We start from the raw sequence: 14,692 nt of genomic DNA, 5'->3' as shown, positions 1-14,692 counted from the left end.
CGTAATACTTTAATTTCCCAGTTCTTTTTTGTATATATGAATAATTTTTATAGATAAAAACCACGTGACATTATAGTGCCTATTTGCAAACCAATTTTCAGGATAATTGGATTTGTAACTTTCAGAGGACTGTAACTTCTCTTTCTTATTCCTCTTTTGAAATGAACAGATACTAACTTTTTGTGGTTCAGCGTTTAGTCCTATTCAACGATATTTTGATTGAACATTTACACTATCTAATACCACTGAATATATTTCATTGATATAAGTAAATGAAAGAATTCATAGCAAATTTTTTCCCACTCATGTTGATTTATATGAATGCTAATGGATACTAATACATGGATACTAATATACATGAATGTTTCATGACTGAAATTTATTGATAAATATATAAAATCTTTTCACTTATAGAAAGTTCTATGATTTTCAAATCAATTCGTATAATATGCGTTTCACTTTTGCAATTACAATATTTTCATTTATAAAATTATCTTCTCATAAATCAAATTGAAGGTAATAGAGTTTTAATCCTTATTTGGCTATGAAAGGCCATGTGAATTTATCAATTTTCTAAACATTTTTGCGTGGCTTTGTCAGTTTTTGTAATGATTAAAAGGTACAGTAAGTCACTATTCTGCTAATATACAAACAGTTAGTCCAGTGCTCAAAATTCTGAAAAAGACAGTATAGAGAATAGTTCAACATAGTAACTGGTATCTGTAAAGTATTCGTGGAATTCATGGAAAGTCACATTGACAACTATACTATTTACACCTAAAGTTTTTTCGACATTTCATATGTAAACATATGTAAAATCTAAATCTTCTCTTTTGAAAAATGTAATTCATATGGATGAAAATTTCTTTAATAGATATAGAAACATTAATCTTTAACATTATCACTTTTGAAACAGTAAAAATTCATTCATCGTATAAAAGGTTCATCATAAAGGGAAACTGTTTTTATAAATGTATGATGCGGCATTTTCTGAAATATTTTGGTTGGTTCCATTTTATATAACTACATACTGAAAGTGATTGATATATTCAATTGTTTTGATATAGATTAGTATTATGCATTAACTAAGAGATACCTTGGCGTTAACAATATAGGCTCTCACATTTTGCCAATGAATTCAGAAAGCTTATCTTTAAATAAAAAGTGATGAACTCGATCACATATAGTCAAGTTTTGTTAAACGAAAACTTTACAGTTGTTGAATGTGTTTAATTACTTCAATTAATGTATTATCCGGTAAAAAATTAATGAAAGTTAATAACTGCGTTTTTCCCCCTTTATACTGTACTTTGAATAATCGTTTCGCAATATGTACTGTCCGGTAAATTAAAAAAAATAATGAAAATAACTGCGTTTTTATTTCTCCATTCTGTTATTTGAATAATACTTTCGTAATATGTATCTTATCCATGAAAATTACAATGACAACTTTGTTCATAAACTGATGAGATGTATAGTTATATGGTCTAAGTCAATAAGTTTGCCTTTAAATACAGGGTTAGCAAGAAATAAGTTACCCACTTCAGAGGACTCTAAAATACGTTCTATTGATTCAAATGAGATAAAATTTGAACTACGGATTATTGAGATGATGCGCTTTACATTTATTAAATAAAAGAAATTAGTACAAAAATTCACCGTTAGGTGGGGTTGTAATACACATAAAACCATTTAATGTGGTTTATAATTGTTAAATAAAGAAAAATTAAAATTTCTCAATATGTCTTCCTTTATTTACAATATGCTCTGTTCCGAGAAACATATTTTCTATAGATGACCGGAGTGAATCTGCCGGATTATTAAGAATATGGCACCGAATGCTGTCCTTCAGATCTAGTAGATATAATGGCTTTTAACGGTAGATATTGTCCTTCAAATAATCCCACAACCAAAAGTCGCAAGGTGTGATTTCCGGTGAGCGAGGAGGCCATGCTGTTGGGAAATGACGGCTGATAACTGATGCTTTTGTGAAATGCTGTTTTAACAATCGCTTTACATGACGATCAATATGAAGTGGTGCACCATCCTGCATGAAAATGATGGCTTGAAGGCATTCATGCTGTAGAAGAGTTGGGATTAAATTCCCTCAGCATATTATGGTACCGTTGTCCTGTGATGGAACAAGTTTGGATTCCATTTGAAGTTATCTCTTCAAAGAAATGCAGTCTAATGATAAAGATAGCTGTAAAAACAAACCATACTGTCACTTTTTTAGGATGCAAGGGTTGTTCCTGGATAACGTGAGGGTTTTACTCTGCCCAAATTCGATAGATGTGGGTGTTAACTTGCCCATTGAGGCAAAAGTAGGCCGCGTCACTCCATAGAATGTTCCATGGTTGTGTCAACCACTACTTGAGCAAGTAACTGAAGTGCATAAGTTTTACGGACCTCTAAGTTCTCGTCTTACAACAGGTGCACAGACTTGATTTTGTATGGATAAAAATGCAAAATCTGTCCAACGATTTTTCGTACAGTTGAATACGGTATAGCCAGATCTTACAAATCTTAATTATAATTTCACGAATTATATTTTTTTAATTGTGGAGTTTTATTTTGTTTCTATTTCTGTATTTTAACCTTCGATTGGAAATTTTGCATACCCGATTTTTTATGTAGTGGTAAAATAGTAAAATAATAAATAAATGGAGAGAAAGAAACATGCTCTGTTCTTTCTGCTTTAATAATAGAAGAGAGTGTGTACCTGTGTGTAAATGCCTTACAGGACAAACCCTAGGGTATAAAGTTACCTATAAATATACTTTTGAAGATGAAATTTTATATTTTGAGGCGGTTATATGAATTTTTATTAGAATTTTAGTTAATTACACAATAAAATAGATTTTATTGTTTAATTACCACTGATTTTAAGCACTGAACTGTTTTTAACCCAAATTAAAATTAAAATGAAATCTTCTTAGTGGAAGTTTTAGCATTTTTGTTCAAAAAAAATATTTTTTCCCATAATTTTTATTAAAGAATTTCATTTTTGGAATGAAATATAAACCATTTCTTTTTCTCCAGCGAACAATTAATCTTTTTTATACATTGTTGAGAGCTGCTGTTGATAGTTATCTTTTATTATCTGAGCAATTTAATTTATACGAGGAATTAAAGATGAGGTTACATTAGACAATACGAAATTAGCAATATTCCAATACTCATTTAGTTAAGATGATAATGAATTCTCGACCCCTTTTAAAATATAGAATAGAGTTCGACCCCTTTTAAAAAGTCCATGTACAATGAAAAGAACGCGAGTAATGATATTAAAATTCCATGGATGTAATGCCTGTCAGAATATGGTTCTTAAAAGTACTCCTTTGAGAGTAAAATAAGCATCAAATGATGCGCAAGTCATTTACATAATTAAATTTTAAAAAGTACTATCCTTGAGAATCAACTAGCAACCATTAACGACTAATAAAAAGATAAATGGAATAAAATATTTTTTTAAATTATAAAATAAATAAAGTAAATATAACTTTTAATCCAACAAAAGTGTTTAATATAAAAATTAAACTCAACATTCGAAAAAATTAAGAAGGAAAGTTAAAAAAAAAAAAGCTATTCTAATATTCGCCAGACGGACAAAATATTTTGTGGTTTCCTAGAACAATTCTGAACAACTATTCAGAAAGTATAAACGAAAAATAATAAATCCAGAACAAAATATATTGCCATAATAATTATTTATTCGCACATATTTTAATCATGCTAGGAAAAAATTTCACATAATATCTATTATCTATTAGCTAACAGTATACAACATTTTTGATAGTTCAAGATGTAAAATATCATAATCTTACAAGCTTTTTGAAAATAATCAGTTATAAGAGTAACATTCTCTAATTTAATCATAATTGGATTAACTCCACTCCATAGCAGACATAGTAATGACTTTAAAACAATGCGGGGTGTCCTAATACGCCTCCATAACCATAACCAAGATTTCCATAAAGTCCGTAAGGATGTCCATATCCATCTTATCTGAGCCCGTATCCATTTAATCCAAAGCCATAGATGGGATATCCGGCACCCGATGCATAATTCCTATATTGGAAGTTTCCTCTAGCATCAACGGTACCGTAGCTTCCCACTACACCTCCAACGCCGTTTCCGGTTTCTTGTTTGTACTGGTGGCTGAAGAGATTATTGACGGCGTATCCGTAATTATAAGGTTGTGCAGGAAGAAAAGACTGAAAATAAAGATTCATTAATAGACGAACAACCTCATCCTACATAAAATAATTGCATCACTGACGAATACATAAATGATATTATTTTTTCGGTATTAATTTGATTCAATATAGTTAATCTTAATTAATTTGTGTAAGATAAAATTTCTACAAAAGGGAAAGAACCCAATGGGACGAAAGAAAATTATAGAGACAAAACATTATTATTCGGAATACAGGAACAACATGTTCCGATACAAATTCTTGTCACCTTAGTTAATCAACTAGTTTACTAGTTACATTTTTAATGATAATTTAGTTACAGCAGTTTACACTAATTTTGCTACAAGACTCATTTCATTATTGTTTAGTTAATAGCATAAATTGATATAAAAGTTAAAAAAAATGTTATAAAAGATACAAAAGATTTTGTGGTTTTATTTTAATTTTATTGCATCAAAAAACAAAAATGCACAGAATTTTTTGTATGAAATGAAATCAAACATTTATTCGTCACTATTTTTGGTATTGTGTAATAAGTTTTTATCATGTAGTTGTATGATGAATTTTCTTATTTTGAGATCAAATTCTTTTTAAGTAAAAATTAAGGAATAAGTGTTGATGAAGAAGGAATAAATATAAATATTTTAACATTATAAACCTTTAAAAAAGAAAATTCCTATTAAGGCTTTGCGATAATTACAGTTTGCTTTATTTGTTAGTCACTGCTATGTAAATGTAGTATCTTTGTACTTGACTGTATGAAAAAGAAGTTTATTACATGAAAAACAAAATTCTTATAGGAAAAAAAACCCATCGAACCAGTATCCAGATCTTTCAAAATGTGGATTTTTTTTTCGGTTTCGGTGTTTCATATTAAAGATGGAAGAAAGAAAAATCTACATAATTCGGCAAGACACGCGTTCGCACAAAAATTCAGACTGTGAAGATAAATAGGCGATACCTATGTTTATGAGAATGTACAGAATGTTAGAAATGTTAGAATGTCAGGAAAGATAGAGATACTCACTCCTTGTGCTAGAGACAAAGCAATGCAAGCGAAGACGACAAGTAGAAACATCTAAAAGCATAAAATAAATTAAGTGAGAAATATTTTGTATCTGTCAGAATTTGTAGAGAAATAATTTGAATTTTTTACTAATCTCATAATTAAAAAAAGTATGGTAACTAACGATAAACAAAATGGTGTGATAAATATCAACATCAAAATAAAAAAATAAAAAAAATGAAATATATATATATATATATATATATATATATATATATATATATATATATATATATATATATATATATATATATATATATATATATATATATATAAATTAAAAGGTTTTTATTTTATCAAATTCTAAAATTTTTTAGTTTCAGAGTGTCTTACAATGGATTTTAATTTGAAATCAGTCACTCATTAGACTGATTTGTAATCAAGGTTCCTGAAACAGACTGCATGTACATTAAAAAAAAGAGAATATAATTATAAAACAATGTAAAAAGTTAGAATAGAAAAATTCATATTTTCAACAGAATTGTGACTTTTTAGAAAAATGTATAACATATCTTCTTTGATAAAAACTGACTAATTAATATTATCGTATTATATTGAAAGATATTTTGAAATAAAAATTCACAATAAATTATATTCTAATTTAATATTCGTTTTAATAGCAGGTCCAAGAGCTTAAATAAGAATAATCTCTACAAGTAGAGAATAAGAAACCGTCTAAATATTCACTGAAAAATCAGCGAGTTTTTTTTCTTGTCATAATTTACTCATATTTTAGAATGTAATATGCTTCATCATACAGTATGAATATAAAATATTTTAGGACATTTAAAATTTGAGATTCGATTGCATTATTGTTGTAACTAAGCATAATAAATGGCATTTATATACTATATTCTTAATTTTTTTTGAGTTATACAATAAATAGAAAATAAATATATAAATGCTTTTATTGCGGAATATGGAGTATTTGTAGCGATGTGATACATCAAATACTGGTGATGAAAATTCTGATATTTATAGTACTGTCTTTGTGTATGTTTCGTAAATGAGAAATCAAAGACAAATAAGATATTATGAAAACGCGAAACGCTAAAAATTACATTTTAGGTAAACATCAGAAAGTAAACTGTAAATGGCTATCCAATATTGCAATTTTACTGGGAACTATAATTTTTTCTTTAAATACTACTTTAGAAATACCGAACACTTAAATCTATCTTTTTTTATAATGGTTGTTTGAAAAGAATGAGGTATTTGTTTGTTAAAAAATAATCGAAGCTCCTACTTCTTCTCTATCAGAAAAATTAGAAAAAATCAAATCACTCACCTTTAATTAGTTTATGGTGTTTTGCAGCTGAAGCGAGCTTTCAAACTGAAGCTTCATGTTTTTAGTGTGCTTTTTTATACTCACAAATGTCACTCGGGTGTTGAAAAATATTTTATGAAATCAGATAACCAAATACCAGAAATTTAAATTAATAATAATGATATCTGAACCATGTTTAAGAAATAGGTTTATTATAGATTTAAAAACGTTAACACTTCAAACAAACGAGATAAATAAATAAATTAGGTAGCAAAGCGTGTTTGATATACAAGATAATACAATTTAAAAGTTAAGATATCGGATTTATATCTCTTTCGACATTTGAAATTATCTATCATAGAAACAGATGCGAAGAATATGCATGATTGAGATTATGTAGCAACGCTGTTCTAAAATCAACTGCCTAAGCTGTATATAAATCAATCACTAAATCTTTACCATTTTTTTTTAAAATTTCCATATTTGTTAAACATGTTTCTTTGAATAAAATGCAAATTAGATTATTTTGTTGCAAAATCCTACCCTTTCAAGCAAATAATGCAGAGAAAATTATAAACTAACCTGTTATTAAAATTAAATTGATATGCATGGAAATTTAGCAGCAGTCTTGAAAAATTTCGATAATTCTCTGTCGAATTTAATTATTATGAAAATAAAAACACTTTCAAATTTCGTTATTAAAGATAATTTTCTTACATTTTATATTTATTCCAGATTTTCCAAAAAATTCTAATATATGATGAATTTCTGATAGAGAGTTTGTAAGAGATTCAATTGGCGTATAGCATTGATCTTATTCAGATGCAAGATGTTAAATTATATCTATTCTGAAGGAGTTGAAAGGGAATCTAAGATTAAATTCTTGACTTTTTAATATAATGGATCTGTTTTTATTCGCTATTAAATGAAAAGCAATTGATCACCGAAGCTGCACAAAATGCGGTTATATTATTAAAGATGGCATTTTAAATTCAGTGTCGTGAACTTTTATTTATTTGTGACAATATACTATTTCCCTCTACTTATGAATTTATGCTTATGTTACACCACAAAGCCTAAGTAATTCATTCTCTCCTTTAGGACAAACAAATAAAGGCAAATCAATAAACTTCAATAGCTTTAATGTATTTTGTTGCTTGGCATAACTAAAGCCTCTAGCACGGCATCCACAGACGCACTTCAAATTTTCATTAGTTATTCCCCTGTCGATATAATTATTAAAAGATAAAGGGGGGACGGCTAAGTTCATTAGAGAAGCAAAAGAATGTAGAATATGCAGACAATAGGCGCAATTTTGATTTTGAAGTATCTCTCCCACCATGGAAAATCAAAAGAAACACATGAAGCTACTATGTGGATGTTATGGCTAAAGGTAATTGTATTTATACAGACGGGTCAAACATAGGGGAAAAAAGGGATTCTGCTTTTCTATGGTAAGAAAATAAACAAGGAAAAAAGTCTAAAGAATTTAGATTGAATAACAATGCCATTTTCTTTATGGAGAAGTGGTGGCAATCAGAAATGCTCTGGTGTTTATTGCTGAGCGCAATATAAAAGAGTCAAAAATAATTTCTGATTCAAGATCAGCTTTAATGGCTCTTGATTCCGTTGGTGAAACAAAAAAAATAATATTAGATTTAGATGTAAAAGAAAAAGCGGCTGAACTCTGTGTTGCAATAATCTAGATCAGAGCTTATCAGGGGTATATTGGAAACGGAAAAGCAAATACATTAGCGAAAGAAGATTTAAACTTAGAAACCTAAGAGATATCTTTCCACGTATCCAAAATCCAACTTAGAGATGAGACTAAAAAACTAACAATTAAGGATTGGCAGAAGAAATGGAATAATTCCAAAAAAGGGGAGAACTACCTATCAACATTTTAAAAACGTTTCTGTTAACCGAATTGAAGATGATATTTATCTTAACCAAGTATATAATGGACACGAGCATTTTCAGTACATCAAAGCCTTTTCTTGACAAAAGTTCGAATTGTCAGTGTGGCACCGAAAAAGGCTCTTTAAATCACGTGATCAAAACCTATGAACTGACTCAGATGGCGAGAACACAGACTCAGATGGCCAAGAAACTGGAGGTTTTTTTAAGGAAGACTCTTAAAATTCAAGCCATTAAATTTTCTATTAAGAACGTTTTGTTAAACTATTTTCTAAAGCTCTCTTCTAATGTAAAAATTACATTTAATGTATTTATTGCATTTTTAATGTTTCACAATTTAATATGTAATGTGAAATGTAGTATATTTTGTTTTGTTGTTTCTGGTCCAATATGCAATCTCTCTAGAGAGTCATTTGTTGTTTGCCAGTATCCAGTATCATCAAGTATAGTTTATTCCTTCGTGCTAGGTGGAGTTGCTGTTCATCGGCACCATCAAGATTTCTGCATGGCGTCTGGCCAGGTCGAGCATTGCTTGCATATTCTCTCCTTGAGACTAATTAGAGATAAACTTTATAGACACCTAAAGATATCACTGTTCTCATTTTCATGTTCCATGTATAATAGTTTATTGTTCACTATCTGCCTGTAATGAGCAACTAGGTTTTTAACATTAATACTTTCTAAATTTTTTTTATCAAATTTATAATGCAGTTTACATTTAATGACTTTCTTAACGAATAGCTTTTAAATTTAAATTTCTATAGACATAAAACACGTACTATTTCAGAATCATTAATTAATGAATAGAGGAATAGTTTTTAAAACTTTTATAAGCTACTATTTTCTAGAATTCTAGTTAGAGAAAGAGAGAAAATTCACGAGACTGACTCACTTCAGCACTCTTTTTTTTATTTATATTGACTTAGTGACAGAGTACCGAATAACCGAGAGGGATCACAGAATTTCGTCTTCTAACAGACTCCAACTAGAAAGCAAGATTAGCTCTTGTATGTTCTAGAGTGTTTATTTTGCTGACAAATTCAACAAATTAGTTTGCCAAAGTCGAGGATTGTTGGCCAGATTTCCATTCTGAATCTAATGAGAATTTCTGTAAATCTTTCTTTCTTTGTTTGAAACAAAATGGCTAGGAAAACAATATTTCAAATCTGCAACTATGTAAATCAAAAAAGTATTTAGATGGGATTTTATCGATTTCCCTCCATTTCAATTTATGTTTTTCGGCGAGAATGTTGGCAATTGATTTGAAAAGAAAACGATTTTACATTTTTAGAAATTATAGAACTAAATAGCTTATTATAATACCAGTTTGACAATCTTCTTTCAATTATTAAATATTTAATCAGGGTTCCGGCGACTGGCAACAAATGAATGCATGCAACATTTTTATTCAATGATTTGACAACGTTCATGTCCAGAAACGCAGTAATTGAAAGCATGATTAACAGTTTACTAGGACTCAACGATGCATGCAAGCTTTAATAAAAGCTCAACGATGCAATTATTATTTTAGGACTCAAAGCAACTGAAATGTGTATTACTCAGGATGACCTGTATTAGAGCGGATAAGATTTGTTGTATAATTTAATTATCATGAAAAAATTGTATTTGGCCAAAAGAGAAAATTATCTTTGTTTTAGAAAAAATTAATTTTGATCAGAAATATAATAAGTAATTATAATTTAATATTGAAATGATTTGTTGAATCCTCCCGTCTTCTTCATTTTTGTGTTTTCTTAATCAATTATTGAAGTGCGCATGGTTTACATGTATTATTATTATTAAAGATAAATTTCTAGGATTCAAAAACTTTTTAAATCCGGGGATTCTTGAGAATTGCGAAATTAGTTATTTTTACTGCTATAATATTTTCTAAGAGTGTACATCGCACCCAAGAAAGTTTTTATTCTTAAAAATTTTCAATAACATGTTTATGCACAAATGCAACTGGACAAATTCCCTCGCGAAGTGTTTCAAGATTTGTCAGTAAGTGAAGTATAACATCCTGACAAAACAGAGTTTGGAGATCTTCTCAGATATTATTGTAACGCTTGGATAAATCGAAAGTTTTTAATTCGAACTCTTCGGTTTTATGGAAAATTTTCTAGTCTCTTGAAATTTATATTAGCATAATATTTTTTTAGCTAATAATAAAGACCAAAATAAATTTTTTGGTCGTTTGTATTTTATTTTAGCTAATTTTTATATTAAATTATTCTAATTTAATGAATAATACTTGAGAAGAATCACTTTTATAATCTGTTTATTTTCCATATGTTAAATAGGAGTGCATCTCCTGTCCTATCTATTTCATTCAATTTCGGGTATAGAAACTAGCAATTCTGGAAGAGTAGAAAAGACTGTCTCGAAAATCTATCCTCTCAATCGCATTTCTGCTTACACAAACTTAAAAAAAATACTTTAATAATAATTTAATAATTATTATTAATATATAATATCTTGATTTAATAAATTTTAATTTTTAAAAAATTAATATTTTATTAATTAAGCTAGGAAAGTTGATTAAATTACGTTGAGCCATTTTTCGATATGTGAAGATAAAATATTTAAAAACAGCGTTGCAAATATTTCCATGCTCTTCAGATAATATCTAGTAATTCACTTTTTAAAGCAATTTTAGAAACATTGAACTTTAATTTTCAGAAGCCGAATTAGCCTAGTATAAAATGAGAAAATTTAGAATCCTAGTATAAAATAAGACTTCAAGCATAAATTATTTTTTTATTTTTTTTACAAATAAATTTTAAATTAGAAAAATTTTTGGTATCAATCTGAGTCAAATTTAATTCTATGAATTAATTGTATGAAATTGTGTTTTTTTGTACCTGCCATTCGAATTCTTGCATATCAGATTCTTTATGTCATGATCAAATAGTAAATCGAGAGAACGAATCATGTTTTAGTCAATTCGTATTACTAATAAAAGAGAATGTGTACCTGCTTGCTAGTGCTTTACAGCACAAACCATACGACTTAAAGTCACGAAATTTGTATAATTATTCTTTTGAGATAATTTCCATCATGAGGCGATTATATGAAATTAGAATATTAATTTATTAAAAATTAAAGCTCATTTTATTATTTTTCCCAACTAAACAAAAATTACTTTATATAAAACTGATTTTACTCCAAATCAGATATAAAATAAATATATTTTTAAGTGATACTTATCTAGGGGTAGTGCATATTTTTGTTGCTTATTTATATTGTTTTTCTGAATTTTTTTTATTTTTTATTGTCCCTTATTTTTAGTAATAGATTTTATTTTTACAGTGAAATATAAAACATTTTCTTTTTTCTACCGAATATTTAATCGCTATTTGTGCAACTGCCTATTTCTAATTGTCTACTGTAACTTCATTTTCTAATTACACGTATAGACTGCCCTGATATTATACACAAAAATCCTCATAATCAGATTTCAACAATGGAATAGAAAAGGAAGTTAGAATAGACAATGAGCAATTAGAAATTGGCCATTACCTCGGTGGTAAAGATTTTTATGGGGCTATGATGCAATTTGACTCGACTCCTTTAAAATAGTTAATTTGCAATGAAAAGAAACAGAGAAAAAAGAAGTGGTATTAAAATACATAGGGTGTAATGCCTGTCAGAATATGATTTTAAAAAATACTTCCAAGAGGGTAAATTAAACATCAAGAAACGATTTACTGGAAAGAAATCTTTTAAAAATGCACATTCCTTGTGAGCCATCTTGCCATCATTGATGATTAAGACAAAGAATGTTAGAATCATATATTTTTTAAAACTATTTAATAAACAAAGAAAAATTCACTTCGCATGCAAGAAAAGTGTTTAATTTTAAAATTAAATTCTGCATTTTAAGAGATTAAAAACCAAGTTAAAAAAATCAATAACATGTTTTAGTGAAACGAAATATTTTCTTTCCCCTGAATCTTAATTTGTATTGCAATAAATTCCCTTTTTGTTATATTAAGTGGGCTTAGTTATGTTTTATTTACAAAAAGTGAATAGTATTATGCACAGAACTATTTAAACAGTTTTTAAGAGTTAAAACTTTATTTTTAGAACAAATCCGCACAAATATTTAAAAAGAATAAACAAAACATAATAAGTCCAATGCAAAATATGTTGTTAGATAAATTGTTTATTGATGTACATTTTAATCACGCAAGGAAAAAAGTTCATAAAATATTTGAATATCTATTTACGCAAATTTTACAATATTTTTGATTACGAATTAAAACGAAAAAATATTATTATGTTATGGGCTTATTGAAAATAATTAGTTATCAGAGACGTGGACATAGTTTTAAAACAAGGCGGGGTATCCAGCATAGCCAAGATTTCCATTAACTCCATATGGATGTCCATATCCATCGTATCTGAGCCCGTATCCATTTAATCCATAGCCGTAGATGGGATATCCAGCACCCGATGCATAGTTCCTGTATTGGAAGTTTCCTCTAGCATCAACGGTACCGTAGCTTCCCACTACACCTCCAACGCCGTTTCCGGCTTCTTGCTTGTACTGGTGGCTGAAGAGATTGTTGACGGCATATCCGTAATCATAAGGTTGGACAGGAAGAAAAGACTGAAAATAAAGATTAATTTAATATTGGGAAAACATCTTTTAATTTAAATTAGTGTTGCTGTTGACGTTTTAATAATATTATTTTTTCAATATTAATCAGATTCAATATTGTGATGAATATTACTTAATTTAGATAAAATAGAAAAATAAATTTTTACAAAACATATGTCATATGTTTTAACATTTTTAAGAACATGGTTAATACATGACAAACAAATTTCTTGGTACATCTAATCGGGTTTATGTTTACCCATGAGGTTTTCTATTTGGTTGTTCATATTAAGATGGAAGTATGAAAAACTACAAAACTTGGCAAGACACAGGTTGGCACAAATGTTCAGGCGCTGAAGATAAAGTAATGATACTCATGTTTGTTGGAATTTTTAAACAATAAGTAGAGAAAGAGATACTCACTCCTTGTACTAGACAAAGAGCAATGCAAGCGAAGACGACAAGACGAAACATCTGAAAAGAAGATTGAATGTAAGTATTTTGTATCTGACAAAAAGTGCAGAAAAATCATTTTCTTTATTTAATTAATCTCATAATTGAAAAATATAGATATAAAAAATAAACAAAATGGTTGGGAGGTTGCTGCCAAAAATTTATTTCAGTGTCAACATAAAAATAAATTGAAAAAAAAAGTAATAGTGAGAATTGGATTTCATGTGACTTGTTCTGCGTTTAGTTCCCGTTATATTATAATGAATATCGAATATTTTATAGTATTTAGAATACTTTGGAAATCTTTATATTCTATGATGTCGTCAAATATTCGATGTGGATTTGCGATGTTTGTGACAAGACATAATAGATTTTTTTTTAAAGTGTAACCGTATTGATTTTTTTGCGTTCAAATATACTCAACTTGGCAGCTAACACTTTGAAGAATATTGTCTTATCTTTGATCTTGATTACGGAGTAATAATTTTGATGAAAAGATTATAAACAAAATATGAATAATAAAAATAGATCTGCTTTTAAATTATTATGCTTACAAAAATACTTAAATAAAATTTCTTTTTCATGGATTACGAAAGGTTTATAGGGCGGAAGGTTATTGGTTATGAAATTTCCTATAATTTCGTTTTTTTTTGTATGTTTTGTGCATGAGAAATTAAAAAAAAAATACAACTATTGTAAAACCAAAGAACAATAAAAATGTAATTTTAAATATAGCGATGCTGCATTTTTACAGAAAAAAAATACAGTTAATTTTTGTTTTTTAAATGCAGCCTTCAGAACTGTCGAACCCTGAACTCCATCTGTATTTTATAACAGATGCATGAAGCAAACGATATTTTCCCCCAAAAAATATTCAAAATACGTTCTAATGCTGTATTCGAAAAAGACTGTAATAAGACAATTTACTCACCTTTTATGATATGTTGTAGCTCAAACGAACTTCTTCCGAACTGAAGTTTCAGGATTTTAGCTCTCCATTTTATACTCTCAAATATCATTCGGGCGTTGAAAAATATTTTTATACAATCAAATCAGCATATTTCTGAAATCTAAAATCTCAAATTTGATATAAAGGTCACTAAATAAAAGAGATTTTTGACTGGTTAGGAAAATGAATGAATTAAATTGCAATGTAATACAAAGTATGCCAGATAATACAATTT

The 14,692-nt window shown here is 28.2% G+C and overlaps 1 long non-coding RNA gene across 1 annotated transcript; it reads right to left on the bottom strand.

The window, feature by feature from the left end:
• Positions 1-4,137: 4,137 nt before the first annotated feature.
• On the bottom strand, positions 4,138-14,469 carry LOC129984828 (uncharacterized). Its single transcript, XR_008785530.1, has 3 exons — positions 14,440-14,469; positions 13,479-13,529; positions 4,138-4,217 (listed from the first exon to the last, which is right to left on the bottom strand). It is a non-coding gene; the product is annotated as an uncharacterized LOC129984828 (long non-coding RNA).
• Positions 14,470-14,692: the final 223 nt, after the last annotated feature.

This window comes from Argiope bruennichi, chromosome 9 (assembly GCF_947563725.1).
Source record: "Argiope bruennichi chromosome 9, qqArgBrue1.1, whole genome shotgun sequence".
Classification (NCBI taxonomy): Eukaryota; Metazoa; Arthropoda; class Arachnida; order Araneae; family Araneidae; genus Argiope; species Argiope bruennichi.
The sequence above is the reverse complement of the archived record's forward strand: the minus strand, read 5'-3'. Positions and strand labels throughout refer to the sequence as shown.